This window comes from Solanum stenotomum, chromosome 11, assembly GCF_019186545.1.
Source record: "Solanum stenotomum isolate F172 chromosome 11, ASM1918654v1, whole genome shotgun sequence".
NCBI classification, from domain to species: domain Eukaryota; kingdom Viridiplantae; phylum Streptophyta; class Magnoliopsida; order Solanales; family Solanaceae; genus Solanum; species Solanum stenotomum.
In genome coordinates this window covers 23,327,394-23,349,119 of record NC_064292.1, presented here as the reverse complement: position 1 = coordinate 23,349,119, position 21,726 = coordinate 23,327,394, and positions in this window count along the sequence as shown.

Genomic DNA, 21,726 nt, shown 5'->3' with positions numbered 1-21,726 from the left:
CTAAGTTTTAGACAATTGAGGGTGAGTCAATCCATGAGTTGTGGCTGAAATTCAAGGCCCTATTGCAGCAGTGCCCAACTCATGGAATTCCAGATAAGATGCTTCTGTAATGCTTCTACAGAGGTCTTAGCCCAAAAAATAGAACAACGGCTGACCAAATTTCTCCAGGTGGTCTCATCCGACTACCTTATTCAATAGTAACCCAACTCCTTGATCACATGGCCAAGACCAACAAAAAGACACAAAAAGACACAAAAAGACCAAGAATTGGCCACATTGTTACTCAGCTGGATATCTTGGCCAAGAAAGTCATGGAATTGGAGGTAGTGTCCAAAAAGAAGGACAAGTACATCCCTTCTCACGAGCGTCGAAGGACGAAGAAGCAAGAGGGTGGGCAAATTGAAGAGGTCCTCTCACTCTTTCTACACAAAGTCAAAGAGCACGACAGAGTGTTGAAGGAGATAAGAGAAAATGTCTTAATATTGAATCAAATGACAACCTCTCATTCCATGTTCATTCAGCTACTAGAGTCCCAAATGGACCAAGTGCTGTCTTGGTTCTACCCTGAGCCAGAAGAAGGGTTGCCTTATGAAAATGAGGCAAACCCCATAAAAGAAATTTAAGTGGGGACTTGCGTCGTGCCACGACGTTAACTAAGGAGCTTTTTGGGAGGCAACCCAAGTGTTTATCGCTTTATTTTTGTTTTAGAAATAATCGTGCGTTGATTTTGCAGGTTGAAGTGTAGAATGTGTTTGAAAAGTGCAAGTTGGTGAGCTAAAAGTCTAGTCGGCGACTCGCCGAAGAGGTCGACGAGCCTGACTTAGACCACCGTTGGACTCTAAGGCATTTTAAAATTGGAGTCTATAAAACTCAGCGAGCCCAGGAGCATATTAGTGAATCGCCGACCAGGTCGGCAATCTTAACTTAGTCTGTCGTTTGGACCTTTACATTAACTGGAGGTCTTGTAAAACTCGGTGAGGTAAGTGCCCACTCGGCGTGTCACCGAGTGGGTCGGCGAGCAAGACTAATATCGCTGAATGGGCGAGAACTAGACGGTTCTTAAAGGCCATAAGTTCAAAATCTTTCACATTCCCTCACTTTTCAACTTACCAAACTCACACCCGCACTATAATATTCTATATTTTTGTGTTTTTACCGCACTTTAGTAGTCAAGTTTGTGTTCAGAGTTGGATATCGTTGCCGCCTAGCTTTACAACTTGTTTATTCTGCTTCTAAGGTTGATTTTCCGAAACCCGAATTTACTTTTAGCGATTTTTACTTTTATGCAATAATTTTTATCTTAGTGATGTGTGTTGGGCCTCTTTGATCGTCATTGTATGCTTGTGTGCCTATTTTATTTCGAATATCATGCCTATAATGCCTTTAATGTTAAATTTTCGAATTTTTCGTGCTTAAAAATGTTTAAAATTGTTGGGTGTTGCTTAAATGTTGTTGGGTCTAGTTGGGTGAAGTCTAAGTAACCCACATTTGTGCCAAATGACGTAATTTGCCCAATGATGGAGCGGTCGACGTCATTTCTAAGGGTAAAAGTCGTCAAATGGCCTAATTTGGCCAAACTGGGAGAAGTCTGAGTATCCCGGGGGCATAGGTGTAATGGGTCTTAGTCTAATTAGAGGAGTGCATGTTTTGATTTTGTTTTCGGGGGCTGCAGGGTTGAATTTGGAAGATGGGATTGAAAGTAGGCACGTCGGGTCGTTTGGCGAGCTGGGTCGAGCTCGCTGAACCACTCAGCGGTTCGCCGAATTCCCCCTTTATCGCCTTTAATTTCATGCCTAATCTTGAGTTAGGTTCTGTAACTTTCGGCGAGAAGCTTGAGTTCGCCGAGTGCACTCGGCGACTTGATGCTTATCGTGACCAACGACACTAACCTACAGTACGACTGTATAGGATCATCGATAATATAGTAACCCAACCAAGGGTTGGCGTCGTGTCCCAAGGGAGTGGTTTTGAGAATTAATAGAAAAATAAAATTAAGTTCAAACTAGTCGTAGCTAAAGACATTAACGATTAAAAACATTGTAAATAAAAAGGGGTGACACAAAGGTGTCAAATATCAAATAGGAGTTTTGTCACAAGTAGTAAAAAACAACAAAAATAACAAGAAAATCAAGTATGGGGACAAGTTCTTGGGGTGTGACCGCAATACAAGTTGAAATAAATCGTTGGGTACATGCTTTCGATAGGAAATTTGTAAGATAATAGTGACTAGGCTAAGCTTTAGATGGAAATAAGTTTCCTCTCGGGAAACTTACCCCGTTTCAAATGTGTTCCTCTCGGACACCCATTTGCCGCATAAAGGTCAGCCTACGCCTTACCCCACTCAGTCTCTCGAGCTGAGTGTTAGGATATGGGACTAAGGCTCACCCTCTCGGGCTGAACCTTATGTCGACCCACTCCTTAGGTCATCAGTCTAGCGGTCTTGGTTTCGCGACCTCCCTCTCGGGCAAGCCGAAAACACATGGGTGGTTTTGTATTTGCAACTACAAACCCATTAAATTAAACCACAACCACTCGGTGAAATTACCATTAAAATACATCTATCCTATCATTGAGCAAGACCAAACAACAATATCAACACATACTTGCTAAATCACACCCCAAGAATGGGGTTTTTACCCACATATCATGAAATAACAAAATACACTTGAAATGATACTAAAAGCAAATAGGTATAAGGAATTAAACCTTGATTTAATCAAAGGAAGAAGAATGGAGAAGACCCACTTCCAACTTGGGGAAGATGAAATCCTTTTTTCTTCAAGTCTCCTAAAAACCCTCTCCAAACTTGAGAAAAAAAAAATCCAAAAAGAACTATTCTATTCTGGAAATTAAAATAAATGTTCGACTCTTAAAAATTAACAACAAGTTTAATATTTATAGACTTCAGAAAATAGTGTTGGAAGATCTTTCAGCGAGGTTAGTCGGAATCATCAATTAACTCGGTGATTCCCCCTTTGGTGTAGTTCGTCACCGTCTTGCACTAGTCTTCAACATTGTCGTGCTCTGTGTCATTGGGCGACCTAGTACTGCTTCGTGGAATTATTCGGTGAAACCCTGACTGCTCCTTTCATCACCTTTTTGATCCTGCTCCTTCAAGGCTTTGCGTACTGGAACAAAGGGCGAAGTGCATCCTTTCGGCGAATTGCCATGCGTGCTTGGCGATGCACATGCTTCAACTTCTTCGTTCTTTTTAGCCTTTTTGTTCCTTTTGCACCTAAGTTTCTATGCTTCCACTAAAACTTCAAATACCTGAAACTTAAGAGTTTTCATTAGATATTGAGACAAAATAAGCATTTGAGGACACTATTCCTATCAAAATAAAGCCCTAAATGAGTCCAATTTGTGGACTTATCAACACCACCAGCTTAAACTTTTGCTTGTCCTCAAGCAAACTCAAGTTCAGCCGTTCAACAAGGTGTTTCAAATAGTGCTACACAAGACTAAATCATGAATGCACACAACCAGACTCAAATTTACTTAGTAAGGATCAATTGTGTACTCAAAGATTCATGTTGTGACACACTATTACCAAAGATTCTCATGCTCGCAATACTTGCTACTTGTGCAATCAAGCTCAACAAGATGTATCTAAATGCCCTCACATAAAGAATGATTCCATATTCACACACAGAGGTTAATCAATTCAAGATCGGGAATCAGATGCAACGCTCACGCTCAAAAAGAGGAACACAATGCATGTTTTTACCCATAGGTTTGCCCTTATTTTCCTATCGACTTACTCAAGATCAAAAAGGACTTTCTAAGGCTTGTAATGGGGATGAGTGAAAAGGTATGGTCATTTAGGCTCAGTGACTTTTTCCTCGTGTGATGTGGTATTCTCAAGGCATTCCCTTCTTTTCCTTTATCAATTCTTTTTCTAGTGCTTCTAAGTCATCTTTTTATTCACCTCCATGGATTGCTTGGAAACCGATTTCCTTGGTACTTTATTCCACAAATATGTTTTTTTTTTCCGAAGGGTTTCCATTGTTTTGCAACACCAGGGGTTAAGGGGGACTTTTCTTGCACTTCTTGACTTCTCCTTTTCCTTTTTATCACACCCCGCCTAAGTTGGCTATTCGCTAAACCACAAATCAAGAGGATTATATGTAGTGGGTTAAGTAAGGTCTAGGGTTCATCAAGGTTCTTTCAAAGAAAGGTAAGGCTCAAAAGGGGTTCAAAAGAGTTTCACACGCTCACGGGTAGGCCACAAAAGAGGTATATGTCAAATTTGGCTCACACTCTTTAAAGTTGCCTAAGATCATTTCAAGAGCACACCTTTCTAAATTCTAGATTTATTCATGCAAGGTTCAAGGCAAGCTAATCACACAAGGCATCGACACTTTAAGTCAAACAAGATCACACACTTTTGCTAGTGTGCAACGGTCATTACAAGAGAATCAATTCGATAAATGGCTAATCACAACGAGATGCAAAGAGTTTACATATTGTCTATGCAACTTCATTTTGCCTCATTGTAGCCGTACATTCATGTTCGTTCGATTGAGAGCACTATTCAAGCCCTCGGTATTGATTGAAACCAAGACTCAAAATCTTTGCAAAAGAGCAGCCACATCAACTTACGAGGGGTGACAAATTTTTTTCGAAAGGGTCAAAATCATTTTGCAAATAAAAATAAATGGAGCCACAAGATCAAACATCCACAGAAAGTAGATAAAACACAATTTTAAAGCAGAACAACCCAAATATATACAAAACACGAATCATAAATAGCACACACAAGTGGGCTTCACCCCACCACAAATAAAAGCAATTTGTCCTCAAATGCAAATAACACAGAATTCAAAATGTAAAATAAAGAAATACAGAGAGGGAGGTAAAGAGAAATCATGTCTATGCAGTCTCTCCATCTGTCTGGGCTTCAGTGCCCGGAGTAACCCTAGAAGGAACAACAGTGCCAGCTTCACCAAGGTCTATTGATTGCGAGTCTGCTAGAAAGACATGCACCGCTCTGCAAAATCCCCTGGCCCATAGAAGAGTATTAGGATCTAGGGTGATGGTTTTCCTTGCAGGAGTGGGCCTATTTCCCTTGCTTTTCCCAGTAGTTGTGGGTAGTTTCGAAGCTTTTCTTTTCGATGTAATTGCATCTTCATTTATCGCAAGAAACAATCTAGTCCTATCTGGCAGGGTCAGATTACTTTCAACAAGATCTGGTTATTGCAAATGAGCATAATTTTAATAAAATAAATTCGGGGCATAGAAAACTGACCTTTTGTGCTGACTACGAAATGATTGAAACCTAGGCGGCAAGGTAATCCAATTCCGAGTACCAATCAACAACTAAATTACTAATAGAATATGAAAATATTGAAAATACTACCTTGGTGTGAGTTTGTGAAGTGTAAAAGCAAGGGAAAGTGAAGAAGTTCAAATTCTGAGACCTTTGGCCATTATAAACCGTCCAGCTCTCGTCCATTCGGCGACGTTAGTCGTACTCGCCGATCCACTTGGCGATACGCTGAGTGGTCACTTGCCTCACCATTTTCGATAGGATCATGTCACAACTCGAGAGCACCCCTAAGTCGTAACATGCGTACTCAACCTCTCGGAGGTCTAATACAAGCCTCTTAGCATTCATTCATCGCATTCGGTAATGAAAACCGTAAGGAATAAAAACTCTTTTTAAAACAAATCCATAATACTCATAAAATCTTTCAAATGTAATGAAGTAGAATTTCTAAGTCCCATGTACCATCTTAGACACGAATAGAACATCTTAGGGACACGACCCTTTACAACAATAGAAAATATAAGTCTTATACAATGTCTAAGTGGAAATACTAGAAAGATAACAACTATGTCCTCAAATATATGAGGACATAACAAGCTTCTTGAGAAGAGTCAATATCCCAAGCTTCCTCAAAAGATCTCCTCACTTTCCACCAACTACACTTGTAACAATAGAGAAATATGGAATTAGTACAATGAGTACTAAGTATGATGAACATGCAAGAAAACATGCATAACGGACATTTACAAGGAATGTATGCTTTTAAGACCTTCTTTAACAAACCTTTATGACCACAAGCATAAACCCACATTTCAAGTCACCATTCACAAATAATACCATATTCACATCATTTACAACTCAATTAATACAAGTGTACAATACTTAAACAATATAGCAAAGTAATTCCTCCATTACCATTTAGGCCTCTATCTCAAGTCACCCTAAGCCACACTTAAGTGGATAATGAAGTGACCACCCATACAACCTCTTCATATACACCTAAGTGTTCCTAAGAGTTACCATAGACAAGGGTTTTATCATTACATTATAACATACTAAGTCAACATTCTTTATAAAACCATTTAAGAGACACACAAACATATAGGGGACAATCACATAATAGCCCTAAGGCTTAGGGAACTCACTTTAGCATCTTCCAAGCCTACTCGTGCCATGTGTAGATAACATCCCATACTACTACTTACACGTTGTAGAACCTATCCAATACTAGAGTGCACATCCCACATGATGAAAATAGGCCGTAACTGACATAGACCACACTAGCAAGGTATGGAATCCGGAGTCTATCCTACTCTATGGAGGTTGTTCTACTTGCCAAGGGTAGAACTAAAAGCAACCCATGTTGGCACATGGTTTAAGAGATGTCCAAGGATGTTCATTGTGCCTAATCTCATACACAACTAGGCAACCATCCTAACCACATCCACTCGGTGCTTAGCCTTGGTTTCCATAGAGTATTAAATCACATATGTACTAGAGAGGGTTCCTTTTCTAGTTCAACCAACTCATAGTACCTCTTCCCAAGAAAGGCCCCATTTCTTAGTCATAGTCAATTCTAGGTTCATAAGGATAGCTCATTTGACTTTCTTAGATAAGGATTCTCATGCCGTTCCCGCTCCATCCATCTCTAAGTCTATCATTTCACTCAAGAAGGGAACATCACCCTAAGGCCCATCCTTCAAGGTTATACATTTACTTAGGACAACTAGACTCATGAAAAGGCATTATGCTTAAGTCTACCAATTCAAGTCTTGGCCTAGAATTCCTCTTTTAGCATTTATAGGAATAGCTCCATTACTAAGTCATAGCCCAACCAAACATTCATATATATAATCAAGCTTTCATGACACAAGACAAGATACTCAAGTCTAGCATATGAACTACAACATCATCTTATAAAGACTCATCATAGTCCATCATCACCACATATCACTATTTCGAGAGAAACATGCTTTCACATTAGCATAATAACACTCTATACAATATCACATTAATACCATTAGAACATCTTCACATTATAGCTTCACACAAACTTTACATATAGTTTCATATAGGACTTTACATATAGCCTCATATATGTATAAAAATACAACAATATAATAACACTCATATAATGCCCTTCATGGCCTCAATTCACAATAATACCACACAAGAATAAGATATAACACTTCCACCAAAGGTGCATTCAACCTACCAACAACAATAAATTCAATAAAGAGAGTTCAAGCTTTCTTACCATAATCCAACGCCATAGCCAAAATCACCAAAATCCAAGCAATCATCAATACTTCACCCATAAGGCTTACCACCCTTAATTCACCCATTATCAATAATTAATCATGAATAAACATTAAACAACACAAGAGATATCAATACAATTCACTTTACACATATTTCCATCAACTTTGAATTTATAGAAATAGACCCACTTCATAGCAAATTTAGGGTTTTAGTGAAAACATGGATTCTTGAAGAAAGTTCATATAAAATCATCAATTATACTTTAATTCACCAATATAATGCTTTTGAAAACAATTTATGAATGAACCCATGCTTAGAATATAAATTAGGCTTTTTGTTCTTTGAAGACTTTTGAAACACTTTTGAATGGACTCCTTGAAAGAAAGGATAATCAAGGATCAAGGGTCACCCTACCTTAGACTTGATGAATCCCACGAAAATTTGATGAAGAAAGCTTGAAGTCTAAAACCCTAGGTTCCACTTCTTCTTCTTCCTTGAGCTTGAGAGAAATATAGAGAGAGCAAGACTTTGGGATTTGATTTGGGAAAAGAGAGTAAATGACTTGTTAAAAGACTTAAAACCTTATATATTTATCATAAAAACCATTTAAAATCAACCCTACATAATAAACAATTAAAACAAAATTACTTAAAAACCCCTCACTTGGGCAGTCTCGCCAGGGACCAAGGAAGACCTTACGGACCGTGAAAGGGGACCACGGCCCGTGAAGATGCCCGTGGTCCCTAGGCAGTAGCTCCCCTTAGGCTTCCCAACCTCCAAACGGCCAAGGCAACTCCAAGGCCATATCTACGGACCATCATCATCACCACGACCCGTCAAATGGGTCGTGAAGAATTTCTAGCCTGGCAGTGCTTCACTATTTTGGCCATAACTTTTTACCCCGAGATCGGAATAGGGCAAACTTTGTGGCGTTGGAAAAAGGTCTCAGAGACCTTAATTAGATATGCAATGGCCAACCTAATTCATTTTTAACTAAGAGTTATCATCCTTTGAAGTTGACCTTTCACTCTAAGTCAAATGAAACCCTTCAGAGACGACTTCACGATCCGCGTGGGGCTTCACGAACCGTTGTGCTGCCCTTGGCCCTTGACCAACACTAAAACAAGTCCTTCAGTCTAACACGTTCCAAGACGTTGACTCCCTAAACTCTTTAGCTTGGGACAACATTACACCTCATAGAACCTCATTATAAAGTCAACACAAAGTCATTAGGCTCTTGCTTAACCTATCATTTTCTGAGTCGTTACAGATCATCAGTTTCTTGGGGGTCAAGACAGCGTTCTAAATCGAGGTCGCTGAACTGATTCTTGAGCTCACCGAGTTTTACAGGCTCTGAATTAAATTTGAGTTGATCCAAACGGCGGGTCGATTCTGGCACGCCGACCATTTCGGGGATCCACTGACTGACCATTTTACTCGCCAAAATGCATTTTCCAAACACTTTCAACATTTAAACCTGCACCACTAACACACCCTTATTTTTAAAAGCAAACAAAAACATCTAAAACCTTAGGTTGCCTCCCAAGAAGCGCCTTAGTTAACATCGTGGCACGACGCAAGTTAATACTTATACTCCAATGGCGAGGTTTGCCTCAACTTCATCATGCAATCTTTCTTTAAAATCTGGATAGAGTTCAGTCAACACTCGATCCATTTGAGAACCTAGTAGTTGAATGAGCATAGAATGGGAGGTCGTCATCTGGTTCAACAACAATACGTTCTCCTTGAGCTTCTCCAGTACCCTATGTTGCTCACTGGATTTCTGCAGTAGAAATGGGAGCATTTCTTTGTTCTGTCCATCCTTCTTGTTCTTAATTCTCTTTCGCTCATGAGGAGGAACATAGCGCTCTTTCTTGTTGCACTGGACTTCAAGATCCTCAATTTTCTTTGTCAGCTCATCTAACTGAGTTAGCAGGATCACTAAGTTGAAATCTCTCATTTTCATTTTCTGATCTGGCTCAATTAAGTCATCTAGCAATTTGGCTGTTTCCACATAGGGTTGTCGTACTAGACTACCCGAGGCAATTTGATCAACCATCATTATGTTTCCCAGACTAAGACTTCGGTAGAAAGATTCCAAAATGACTCTTTCAGGGATTCCGTGAGTAAGGCGTTGACCCAAAAGTGCTTTGAACCTCAGCCATGCCTCATGAAGCTGTTCACCTTCTGATTGCCTAAAAGTTAGGATTATATCTCGGAACATCATCCCTTCTAATGACGGCAGCTCCATTAACTTGCAAGTACTGCTCGATATGTTCAACTCCCCTGCTTCAAAACTCTAACAATCAAAACAAAACTAAAAATTAAGTTAGTAAATTACAACTAATAAGAACAGAAACTCTATTAAACTAAAATTCTCAAACAACACCACTCCCCGGCAGCGGCTCCATTTTGATGCTTATCGTGACCAACAACACTAACCTACAGTACGAGTGTCTACAATCGTCGATAACATAGTAATCCAACCAAGGGTTGGGGTCGTGTCCCAAGGGAGTGCTTCTGAGAATTAGTAGAAAAATAAAATAAAGTTCAAACTAGTCGTAGCTAAAGACATTAACGATTAAAAATATTGTAAATAAAAAGGTGTGACACAAAGGTGTCAAATATCAAATGGGTTTTTTGTCACAAATAGTAAAAAGCAACAAAAATAACAATAAAATCAAGTATAGGGACAAGTTCTTGGGGTGTAACCGCAATACAAGTTGAGATAAATCATTGGGTACATGCTTTCGATAGGAAAATTTCAAGATAATAGTGACTTGGCCAAGCTTTAGATGGAAATAAGTTCCCTCTCGGGAAACTTACCCCGTTTCAAATGTGTTCATCACGGACACCCATTTGCCGCATGAAGGCCAGCTTACGCCTTACCCCACTCAGTCTCTCGTGCTGAGTGTTAGGATATAGGACTAGGGATCACCCTCTCGGGCTGAACCTTATGTCGACCCACTCCTTAGGTCATCAGTCTAGCGGTCTTGGTTTCGCGACCTCCCTCTCGGGCAAGCCGAAAACACATGGTTGGTTTTGTATTTGCAACTAAAAACCCATTAAATTAAACCATAACCACTCGGTGAAATTACCATTAAAATACATCTATCCTATCATTGAGCAAGACCAAACAACAATATCAACACATACTTGCTAAATCACACCCCAAGAATGGGGTTTTTACCCACACATCATGAAATAACAAAATACACTTGAAATGATACTAAAAGCAAATAGGTATAAGGAATTAAACCTTGATTTAATCAAAGGAAGAAGAATGAAGAAGACCCACTTCCAACTTGGGAAGATGAAATCCTTCTTTCTTCAAGTCTCCCAAAAACCCTCTCCAAACTTGAGAGAAAATATCCAAAAAGTACTATTCTATTCTGGAAATTAAAATAAATGTTTGACTCTTAAAAATTATTAACAAGTTTAATATTTATAGACTTCAGAAAATAGTGCTGGCGGATCTTTCGGTGAGGTTAGTCGGAATCGCTGATTAACTCGGCGATTCCCCCTTTGGTGTAGTTCGTTGCCGTCTTGCACTAGGCTTCAACATCGTCATGCTCTGTTTCATTGGGCGACCTAGTTCTGCTTCACAAAATTATTTGGTAAAACGCCGACTGCTCCTTTCATCGCCCTTTTGATCCTGCTCCTTCAAGGCTTCGCGTACTGGAACAAAGGGTGAAGTGCATCCTTTCGGCGAATCGCTATGCGTTCTTGGCGATGCGCATGCTTCAACTTCTTTGTTCTTTTCAGCCTTTTTGTTCCTTTTTGCGCCTAAGTTTCCATGCTTCCACTAAAACTTCAAATACCTGTAACTTAAGAGTTTTCATCAGATATTGAGACAAAATAAGCATTTGAGGACACTATTCCTATCAAAATAAAGCCCTAAATGAGTCCAATTTGTGTACTCATCATGACTCCCCGAAGGTCTTCTTTGATCGCCTTTTCTGTGACCCTAATCCTTAAAATGCACTGTAACTCTCGGTGAGCTATTCCTTGCTCGCCGAAAGGCCCTTCCCATCGCCGACATGCCAAATTTTCTCGAAATTTTGAGCCAATCCTTTTGGCTAGTCCGATCTGGCTCGCCAAAGAGATTCGGTGACTCACTGACTGGTTCGGCGTGTCTATCTACAACTCTTTTCTTCTGTGCTTTTGCTTGAATTATTTCTAACTTTTTCTGATATTTTGCAGATATGGCAAAAACCAACATTGATATGTCGCTCCGTAAAAGAGCGCGGGGTATAACTATAAATGAAGGAGGAGCCAACCTCCTAAAAAGGGAAGGCAAGAGCCTCCAAATGGAGGAAAAGGCAACGGCAAGAGGCCCGTATCTGGGACTCCGGTGAGCAACTCCGACAGTGAGGGAGAGGCTCGTAACTCTCAAGATGTGTTATCTGAGCTGGTAGACGACCAACCCTTACAATCCCTGAGAGCAGAGATCCGTGCTAGAGCTCGTCCTGACTCAGCTAGAGTCCCAACAACCTCTTCTCCGGCAGATACATTGCCAACTCCGTCACCTCCTGTGGCTCCAGTGCCACCATTAGTTCTTCCTCCCGAACTCCTTAATAGATTAAAACTGATGGGTTGCAGACTATCCTCGAGGAGAAGTTGTTATCCATGGAGGACCTAGAGGGCAGATACTCCGCAGTGAGGGACACCCTCCATTTCCACCGATTTGAGCAGTTCACCAGGCTCTGAGGCCCCTACATTCCTACAAGGGTTCAGGAGTTCTATACAGTATACGGAGAGCTGGTGCCAAAGGGGAAGAACAAGGCCAGCACATTCAGACCGGTTAAGTCAGTCATGGTCTGGGGAAAAGAAGTCGGGTGCAGTAGCGAGTGCATTAATATTGTGTTTGACAGGGGTCTATGATCTACAGTGTCATATGAGGGCTTGCCTACTACTCAGTCCTTGGATGATTTGAAGGGCTGACTTACTCCGTTGATATTCGATACCACCCCGAGGTGGATCAAGGAAGGGGTCCCCATCGAGAAGAGGGATTTGAATATTGCTGCTCGGTTCTAGTTTGGCTTTATTAGTAGCACTGTCATGCCATCCCAAAATGAGTCCATCATCCGCCACCCTAAGGTGGCCTACCTTGGGTCGATCATATCCCGCAGGAACATCAACCTGGGACTCCTCATAGAGCAAGAGATGGCCATGAGGGCCAAGCAGAGTCCGACCTCCTTGCCATTCCTGATGCTGATTACAGAGATGTATAGGCGTGCTGGAGTTCCTCGTGATGAGACAAGGTATATTGAGGTCACTCCTTCATCTTCTACAGACATTCGGCGTATAGAGGCCGAGTACACAAGAGAGGAGGCCGACAGAAGTAGAGAAGCTCCGGTGGATACATCTCCGGAGGTGGACATTGATTCGATACCTGCAGAGGCCTCTTTGCCTACTCCGACCCCCGAGCCTTCAGGGACATCTGCTCATACTTCTTCTTCATAGGCTCCAGGTGCTTCTACCTCTTCCTAGCCCGCCAAGATTACTCAGGCTATGATCCTGAAGATGGGCTACTTGTTCGACTGACGTGAGGGCTACCTATTTGAAGGCTGCAGTCCCATGGATGATCGAGAGTGCCCTTCTTATTGCACTGACACCCCTCCAGACTTCCATAGACACTCTCATTGCGAGAGTTGAGGCTTGTGAGAGTAGATAGGGGGGAGACTTCTGATGTTACGACTTTGAAAGCCAAGGCTGCGGATCTGAGGAAGGACTCGAACTACTTGAAGTCCAGTGACTTCACTTCCCTATTGGAGGCAGCTGATGATGTTGATGCGCTGACAACTTCTGAGATTCCTCTAGTCACCACCGAAGATGTACATCGGGAAGTTATGGCAGCTGATGAGTCGGAGGTGGAGACCGATGAGTAGCATATAGATATGTGTGATGTTGAGGTTTATGATGATCTGGCTGACCTGGAGAATGCTATGTTCGAGACTGTGTGCCTGACCTCTTTGAGAGACACCATCATGGGTGGGTCCAGTGGAGCCGGTACTTCTGAGGTGACTCCGGGCAATGATGCCCAAGATCAGATTACTACACCGGGCACTAATGCCCCGACAGATAGAGCGACTATTTAGACATGATCCCTCTTTACCTCCCTCTCTGTCTTATTTTTATTGACTTTTGGATAATTTCTTACATTTGAGGACAAATTGCTTTTGTTTTGTGGTGGGGTGAGGCCCACCTTTTGTGAGTGTTGTTCTGTTTATATGTTGTGTTTTTGTGCTATATATTGTGTTTTGTTACTGTATTTTGTGGATGTTTGAGCTTGTGGCTCCTTATTTTGAATGTAAATAATTTTTGTCCCTTTTTGAAAATTTTATGCCACCTCTTGATTGTGTTTAAATGTGGCTGTTCTCTTGCAAATTTAAGTATCGGTCTTCATCAATACTGATGACTTGAATAGTGCTCATAATCGAACAAAAATGAATGTCTAGCTACGATGATGCCAAATGAAGTTGCATAGGCAATATGTGAACTTTTTTCATGTCATTGTGACTAGCCGGTTATCAAATTGAGTCTCTTGTGATGAACATTGCACACTAGCTAAAGTGTGGAGTCTTGTTTGACATTGGTGTAAATGTCTTGTGTGATGAGCTTACCGTGAACCTTGTGTGATGACACCTAGAATTTGCCCCGTTGGTCCGGTTGACTAAGTGATGCAATCTTTGGAAATGATCTTAGGCAACTTTGAAGAGTGTAAAACAATTTGACATGATACCTCTTTTGTGGCCAACCTTGTGAGTGTGTGATCTTTGCTTGAACACCTTTTGAGCCTTAGCCTTTTTCTTGGAAGAAACTTGATGAAATTGTGAACCTTTCTTTATCCATTACCCATAATCCTCATGATTTGTAGTTTGTTTGAATAGCCAACTTAGGCCAAAAACCTAAGTTGGGGGTGTGGTGAAAAGAGAAGGTAAATCAAGAAATGCAAAGAAGTCCCCTTTGATCCATGGTTTTGAAAAAGATGGAACTCCTCCATACAAAACATAAATAAGAGAAAAATGAAACATAAAAAGAATGAAAAAGTTTGAAATAAGGTTGCAAAAGAAAATGGGGTGTTCGGTATTTCATGGAAAGTGAATAATGGGGTGACTTTTGAGCATGAATGAGAATGATGAAGAAAATGAAAGAAAGTGTTGTTCATACCACAATTCATGAGGATAACAACCACTAAACCTAAATGACCATACCTTTATGCTCAGCCCCGTTACAAGCCTTCAAAAGACCTTTTGATCTTGAGAGAGCTGAAACAAGTGTTGATTGGAAAATAATGGCAAACCTATGGGTGGAGTCATGCATGTGTTCATCTTTGTGAGTGTGAGTGTTGATTGTGATTCCGAAGCTATAAATTGTTGAACCATTGTGTGTGAATATGGAGTCATTCTTTGTGTGAGGGCATTTGAGTACCTTTGTTGAGCTTGAACTTGCATTTGAAACAAGTATGGTGAACTCGAGAATCTCTGATAATGGTGAGTCACAACTTAAATCTTTGAGTGCACAATTGATCCTTGCATGAGTAAGTTGAGTCTTTTTGTGTGCATTCATGATTGAGTCTTGCGTAGCACGGTTTGAGACATCCTTTTTGAATTGCTGAACTTGAGTTTTACTTGAGGACAAGCAAAAGTTTAAGTTGGGGGTGTTGATGAGTCCACAATTTGGACTCATTTAGGGCTTTATTTGGATAGATTGTGTGTCCTCAAATGCTTGTTTTGTGCCAATAGCTGATGTAAAACCCTTGATTTCAAGGTATTTGGATTGAGTAACAAAGATGGACACTAATTTGCAAAAAGGAACAAAGTGAGCTGAAAGAGCGAAGAAAGGAAGACATGGTGATCGCCAAGTCTATTTGGTGAGTCACCGAGTGACCATTTGACCGCCTAAAGTTCCAGTGTGCCAAGCCCTGAAGGAGAAAATCAAGTCGGCGAGAGAAAGGAGCAGTCGACGTGTCGCCGACTGGTTCTTTAATGCAGTGTTGGATCACCCAAAGTTACAGAACTTGAGGATGCTGAAGGCCAAAGCAAAAGGGGCGATGGAAGTGACCAAAGGGCGGATCGCCGAGTTGATCGGTGATCCCTACTTACTGTGCCGAATGGTCCTTCACAACATATTTTTGGCGACTATAAATACGTTTTTGAACATTTAGTTTAGTATCAAAGTTTTTATCATAATATTTTTTTTATTCGAAACATTTAGGAGAGTATTTAGGAGAATATTTTTCCTTAGCTTTGAAGAATTGAAGTTTTCTATTTTTGAGAAATTGAAAGTGGGTCTTTGAGATTCTTCAATTTAGACCTCTGTAAAGATGAAATTAATTGTACCCAGTTGATGGAAACACAATTTGGTAACGATTTCTATCTTTTTATGATGTCTAGCTAAAACACCAATTCTTAGGGTGTGATTATGTGATTATGGGTTGATTTAGCTTATGAGTATTGCTAATTGTCAGTTTAAATGTTGTTTAGAAGTGATTTCAATCAGTAATTGTGGTTAAAATTAAAGTATTGTAGTTGCAAATGCAGTTTTACCTTCGTGTTTTTGGCTTGCTCGAGAGAGAGGTTTTAAAACCAAGATTATTGAATTGATGGTTTGTGGGTATTGGGTTGTCATGGGTTCAGCTCTAGAGAGTGAATCCTAAATACTTTTCCACATATTCATCTCGAGAGAGTGAATGGACTAAAGCGTAGGCTATTCTTAATTGCTTGTTTGTTGGTGTTCGAGAGAAACCAACTTGATTCAGGGTAAATTGTTCGAGAGAAAGTTCATCCCCACTAAAGTCTAGCTTATTCAATGGATTACAACTATTTACTATCAGTTGCAGTTACCCATTTGTTTATATTAGCCTATAATCGAATCACATCCCAAGAACCTGTCTCATTATTTTCGAAATCGTGTTATTTTTCTGTTGTTGTAGCTGATAGTTGAAACCAAAACCCCATTTTTGTTATTTGACATTTGGGTCACCCCTTAATTTGAATTATGTTTTCCTTCTATAATGTCTATTCCTATTATTGACTTGAACATATTTGTATTTTTCTATTAAATCTTAAACACGTACTACCACTCTATATGGGATTCGACCCCAACTCATTTGGTTGGGTTGTTATACTGACTAGCGATCGTTGACACTTAGAATTGGATGAAGTGTCCCTGATACATTAATCAGTGATCGCTAATGACCAGTAAACTAAAGTCATGATTCTCCATCTGCTTAAGTTCTATATGTGGAAAGTGAATTAAGTTGTGGTTGTTGCCAGCTTGCCACTGGTTTCGTAACCAGTGGTACAGAAGTTTAATATTATTATTTTTCTTATCAGGTTATAAAATTAGGTTTTGATATATGGGGATATGTATTTAAATATTAGGTGTATTGTTGATTAACGTTTCAAGGACATTTCTTCCAATTCGAAATGTCAACGATCGCTAGTCAGTATAAAACCCAACTAAATGAGTTGGGGTTGAATCCCATAGAAAGTGGTACGTGTTTGAAAATTTATTAGGAAGTATGAATATGACCAAATGAACCATAGGAATAGACATTATCGAATAAAAACATAATTCAAATTAAGGGATGACAAGAATGTCAAATAAGGGGGTTCTGGTTTGAATTATCAACTACAAACAATGGCAAATAATACGAGATAACAATAATGAGACGGGTTCTTGGGATGTGATTCGATTATAGGCTAATATAGAAAAATGGGTAATTGCAACTGTTAGGAAATAACGGTATATTAGTGAGTAAGCTAAGCATTAGAGGGGATAAATTTTTTCTCGAACAATTTAACCCGAATCGAGTTGATTTCTCTCGAACATCAACAAGCAAGCAAAATAAGACCAGCCCAGACCTTAGTCCATTCACTCTTTCGAGCTGAATGTGCGGGATTGAGTTTAGGATTCACTCTCTCGTGCTGAACCCAGGTCAACCCAATACCCACTGACCATTAATCAATAAGCTTAGTTTTAAAACATCTCTCTCTCTCGCAAGCCAAAAACACAAGGGTAGAACTGCATTTGCAACTACAATTCTTAAATTAAAACACAATTACTGATTGAACTCACTTCTAAACAACATTTAAACTAACAATTAGCAATAACCACAAACTAAATCAGCCCATAATCACATACTCACACCCCAATAATTGAGGTTTTAGCTAGACATCATAAAAAGATAAAAATCGTTACCAAATTGAGTTTCCATCAACTGGGTAAGATTGATTTCGTTCTTACAATGTTCCAATTCGAAGAATCTCAAAGACCCACTTACAATTTCTTGCAAGTGAAAAACTTCAATTCTTCAAAGCTTAGGAAGTACTAGGGAAAAACTTGTCTCAATACTCAAAATAATAATCACAATTCGATATATTGAAAATTAGATATGAAAATTTTGTCTTAAACTAAATGTTCAAAGATATATTTATAGTCGCCAAAAATATGCTGCGAAGAGCCACTTGGTGCAGTAAGTCAGGCTCGCCGATCCACTCGGCGATCCGCCCTTTGGTCAATTCCATCGCCCTTCTACCTTGGCCTTCAACGTCCTCAAGGTCTGTAACTTTGGGTGATCAAATAGTGCATCGCGGAACCACTCGGCGATCCAACGATTGCTCCTTTCTCTTGTCAACTTGGTTCTTTCCATCAAGGCTTGGCACACTGGAACTTTAGGCAGTCAATCAGCCATTCAGTGACTCGCCAAGTGGACTTGGTGATAACTAGGCTTGCTTTTCTTCATTCTTTCAGCTCACTTTGTTCCTTTTTGTAAATTAGTGTCCTTGCTTTGTTCCTCAATCCATATACGTGAAAATCAAGGATTTTACATCAGTTATTGGCACAAAATAAGTATTTGAGGACACTAAATCTATACAAATCAAGCGGTAAATGAGTCCAAATCTTAGACTGATCAACACCCCCAACTTAAACTTTTGCTTGTCCTCAAGTAAAACTCAAGTTCAGCAGTTCAAAAAGGATATCTCAAACAGTGCTACGCAAGATTCAATCATGAATGCACATGACAAGACTCAACTTACTTATGCAAGGATCAATTGTGCACTCAAAGGTTCAAGTTGTGACTCACCATTACCAAAGATTCTCAAGTTCACAATACTTGCTTCAAATGCAAGTTCAAGCTCAACAAAGGTACTCAAATGCCCTCACACAAAGAATGATTCCATATTCACACACTATTGTTCAACAATTTATAGCTCCGGAATCACATGCAACTCTCACACTCACAAGGATTAACACATGCATAACTTAACCCATAGGTGTGCCCTTATTTTCCAATCAACACTTGCTTCAGCTCTCTCAAGATCAAAAAGGTCTTTTCAAGGCTTGTAACAGGGTTGAGTGTAAATGTATAGTCATTTACGTTCAGTGGCTGCTATCCTCATGAAATGTGGTATGAACAACACTCTCTTTCCTTTTCTTCAACACTTTCAGTCATACTCAAAATTCACCCCATTATTCACTTCTCATGGAATATCGGACGTCCCATTTCTTTCGCAACTTTTACAATTTTATTTCTCAATTTTTTTTCGTTCATTTTCTTTTCCATTCTTCTTTTCTCTTTTCTTTTTTTTTTGTACAGAGGAGTTCCATCTTTTTTAAATCATCGATAAAGGGGGAGTTCTTCACACGTCTTGATTTACCTTCTCTTTTCACCACACCCTCAACTTAGGCTTTTGGCCTAAGTTGGCTATTCAAAGAAACCACACTTTATGAGGATTATGTGTGAATGTATAAAGAAGGGTTATAATTGCATTAAGTTTCTTCAAAGAAAAGGGTAAGGCTCAAAGGGCGTTCAAGCAAAGTTCACACACTTACAAGGTTGGCCACAAAAGAGGTATAATGTCAAATTGTTTCACTCTTTAAAATTATTGTCTAAGATCATTTCTAGAGCTTGCATCACTTAGTCAACCGGACATACGGGGCAAATTCTAGGTGTTATCACACATGGTTCACGATAAGATTATCACACCAGGCATTGACACCAATATCAAACAAGACTCCACACTTTAGCTAGTGTGCAATATTCATCACAAAATACTCAATTCGATAATCGACTAGTCATAACAGGTTGCAAAATGTTCACACATTGCCTATGAACTTTATTTGGCCTCATCATAACCGCACATTCATTTTTGTTTGATTAAGAGCATTACTCAAGTCATCGGTATTGATCAAGATCGACAGTCAAATTTGCACAAGAACAACCACATTCAAACACAATCAAGAGGTGGCAAATTTTATTAGAAGGGTCAAAAACCAAAATCCATTTGCATTCAAAATATGGAGCGACAAGCTTAAATATCCATAAATCAGTGTCAAAACACAACTTATAGTACACAAACCCAATATATACAAAAAATGATAAACACAAGAGGTAGGTATGGAAATAACTCACCCCACCACAAAAAAAGCAATTTGTCCTCAAATGCAATAAAAAACACTAAAAAAAACAATAAAAATGAAAGAGAGGGAGTTAAAGAAGGGTCTTATCTGTAACAACCCGAGAGCACCCCCTAGTCGTTACCGGCGTATTCGACCTCTCGGAGGTCTTATACAAGCTCTTAGCATTCATCATAGCATTAATCATAGAAAAATAGCGGAAAATTGAAAACTTTTTCATAATATAATACAAGACTTAAAAGTCACCTCATTAAACCTTTAATACAAAATCGGAGTACTACGACTCAAGGTGGTCATCTTAAAACATGACTACAACACAAGAGGGACACAACCCTTACGATACAAAACAAACTACTATGTAGTACATAGAACATAAGGAAATTCTTTAACATAAAGGTCCTTGAATCTTTAAGGACGCACCCGAACTTGGGAATAGTAAGCCAAGCTCCTCACTTCTAGGAAGGATCCTTTAGCCACCACCACCTACACTTGGTGAAAAAAGATGAAGAAGAATGATGTTAGTACAAGAATGCACTAAGTATGATAACCATGCAAAACATGCTTTTAAAAGGACATTTAGTTGGAAACTATGCATCATGCCTTTCTAGAGAAACTTCGTGAACATTTAGTACATTAGGCACAATATAAACCACATACATCATCATACACATGGAACCCATTCATAATTGCACATAGAGCCACTTATAACATTTTAGGCACATTCAATGCATACAATACATTACCTTCCTCTTTATCTTAACTCCTTTCCTCAAGCAACCCTTAGGGAATACTTTGTGCAATCTACCACCTTAAGGTTACCAAGAGTGAACTTACATATAGCCTTCATCAACCCAACCACATATATTCATAGAATCATAAGCACACCATAAGACATAGTGTTCACATAGGAACCATCACCTAAGACAACCCCCAAGTCACACTAGTGCAATGTGCAAGTAGCATCTCACAATACTACTCACACCAAGTGTTCCTAGGAATCCACCTTAGACTCGGCACATCATATTCAACAAGTCATACATCTTCATTTAACATTAGACATTAGACCAACATACTTCATAACATCATATAAGGACTCATTCCTTTACTACATAATTAGTCATAACCCATTTAGTTCATACCAAAGGTAAACCACCCTTACAACCCCTTTACAAGCTCACTTGTGCAATGTACACATGGAGTCCCATACCCCCACATATACTAAGCAAACCCATTAAAAAGTCATAAGTGTAATTCACAAACATAATCATAACTCATGTCTTGACATAAGTAAAGTAAATCTTAACATGCTTTCATATTATCATACATAGACCATAGGCTTCATAACATAAAGAGCCTAATCATAACCTCCCTTAGAGTCCACTTGTGAATGCATAAGTAGGGTCCATAGTCCTAATTACACTAAGTAACTCTTTAAGATATCATGACTATAGTTCACATTCTTATCTTAGTTCATTTCTTAACTTTCGGGAGACATTGCCATAACCGACATAGACCATGTGAGCTACATAGAATCCGGTGTTCTACTCCCACACTGAAAATAGAGGGTACTACTTGCCAAAGTAGGACCTACATACATAATAGCTATCTCGTGGATCCACTAAGCTAATACCTACGGGGCATATAGTTATGCAACAAGGATATTGATACTAGAAAACCTTGACTTACTAAGCGTGGAGGTTTCCATCTCATGAGACAACATATATGTTGGGAACCCGGACTTATTAAACGTGAAGGTTCCCTTGTGC